The 1,900-nt window shown below is 43.1% G+C and overlaps 1 pseudogene; it reads right to left on the bottom strand.

Moving 5' to 3' along the window:
* Positions 1 to 299: 299 nt before the first annotated feature.
* On the bottom strand, positions 300 to 652 carry LOC102841575 (annotated as a pseudogene).
* Between the last annotated feature and the right edge of the window lie 1,248 nt (positions 653 to 1,900).

The raw sequence follows: 1,900 nt of genomic DNA, 5'->3' as shown, positions 1-1,900 counted from the left end.
CCCAGGATCGAACATTGTTTCGTTCTGCTGTGCATGGGGTCGCTATGAGTCGGTTCCGACTTGATGGCACCTGACAACAACAACAAAGTGTTGTAGCTTGTGACACAAAGGAAAAATGTGTGCCAGGACCCAGGAGAGCTCTGAACTGTCCACTATCCCATGTCTAGGGGAGCAGACTCATCCACCAAAGTGCTCACTTATATGTCTGCACTGAACTTAAAACAGCAGAAACTTCAGAGCCCGTCATCCTTTTCAGATGTGGAAAAAAACAAGTACAGATTCCATGATGGAAATGACTGTCATTTAGGTGGAAGAGGTCTTCTCAAACCAAGTGGTCTGCCCCTTAAGGAAAACTGAATTTCCTCAGCTATATTTTTTCTGACATTTGAGGTCTTCTAGACGCTTCATTTCATAATTCCTGTCAACTTTGATGCTTTCTGCTGAGGGGAGCAGACCAGCCTTACAGGTGATACATATTGTAAGATGTATAGGACTACCAAAAGTAATTTCCTCCAAGAAGGGCAACTTGATGTTGGCTAGGTTTGTGTACCAGGTACTTGTAAGCAGTGCAAGATCCCAAGATTCACATTAAAACAACCGCCCCTCAAAAGAGTTTTAACACTGTGTTCTTCCTTGGCAAGCCATAAACCATGATGAATTATAACAGTCCAATTCCTTTCAAAGGTGTCTGGTTTAATGACAGATAATCTGTTCACTTTGATGTGGAATTGCTGGGGCTCATGGATCTTCCGCAGGTCACGGTCCCTAGAAGAGCGAGGAATAGAGTGTGCGCCCTGCTAGGCGCGTATGGCCGTGCACAAACCGCGTGCCTGCACTGCCGGCACACTCCTTTCCTTCTGGCTGCTGGCGTTGCTGCAGAGCCCAAGGCCCGGGCAATCCCCCATGACGCATGGCCCTCAATATAAAGCTCCATTTCATTTTTGACAATATCCAATTTTCCTATATTCATACTTTGTACAGTCCATGTTCTGACTATTAATGGACATTTAAAGCAGTTTCTCTTCATTTTGAGTAGTGCACCATGAGCAAATGAAGATCCCGAGGGCTTTACTCCATTGGCGTCATCTCTGTGAACTCTACTTTGAGGAGGCTGCTCTTCCCCAGTTGCATTTTGAGTGTCTTTCAACCTGAGAGGCTAATCATCTGGCACTATATTTGACTGTTCTACTGCTATTCATAAGGTTTTCAGTGACTAAATATTCTGAAGTAGTCTGTTTCTCCTTCTTACTTGTCTGTTTCGCTGGAAGCTCATCTCAAACTTGTCAACCACGGTATTCAAAATTCTTGTTGCATAGTTTCCAGAATCACAGCAACACACAAGCCATCACAGTATGACAAACTGACAGATGAGTAGTGGCAAGTATAGCTAGTACTCAGAAATGAATAGAGTTATGTAGTTAGGGCAAGGTAATCTGAAGTGCAGGGAGATATGTGTGAACTTGGAAACATTCAACTGGTACCCATTCGACCTAGCTTAAATGGCTAGGACTGAGTTGACCATAATCCAATCAAATGAAGACAAATATATTCAATACTGTGAGCAGGTGTAAATTTCTACAATGTGATGATCTGGAGTTTTGCTTATGAATGCATTTGCTCTAAATTCCAGCTAGAATGGAAGATTTTTCATATCATGGTACATACTTGTCTCCTCAGTATACTGGGTATATGTTGTTGTTGTTGATAAGTGCCGTTGAGTAGATTCTGACCCATAGCAACCCTGTATAGGGTTTCTGAGGAGTATCTAGTGAGCTTGAACTGCCAACCTTGCAGTTCAAATGGCTTTGCAGTATGGCACATTAACCCACAGCGCCACACCAGGACTAAGGATGGGAAATTTAGATATTGGCTAACAAAAATGCGGAAAGGAGCTTAAAAG

The sequence above is a fragment of the Chrysochloris asiatica genome, unplaced genomic scaffold (genome assembly GCF_000296735.1).
Source record: "Chrysochloris asiatica unplaced genomic scaffold, ChrAsi1.0 scaffold00336, whole genome shotgun sequence".
Classification (NCBI taxonomy): Eukaryota; Metazoa; Chordata; class Mammalia; order Afrosoricida; family Chrysochloridae; genus Chrysochloris; species Chrysochloris asiatica.
Note: the sequence above shows the minus strand (reverse complement) of the source record. Positions and strands in the feature narration are given on the sequence as shown.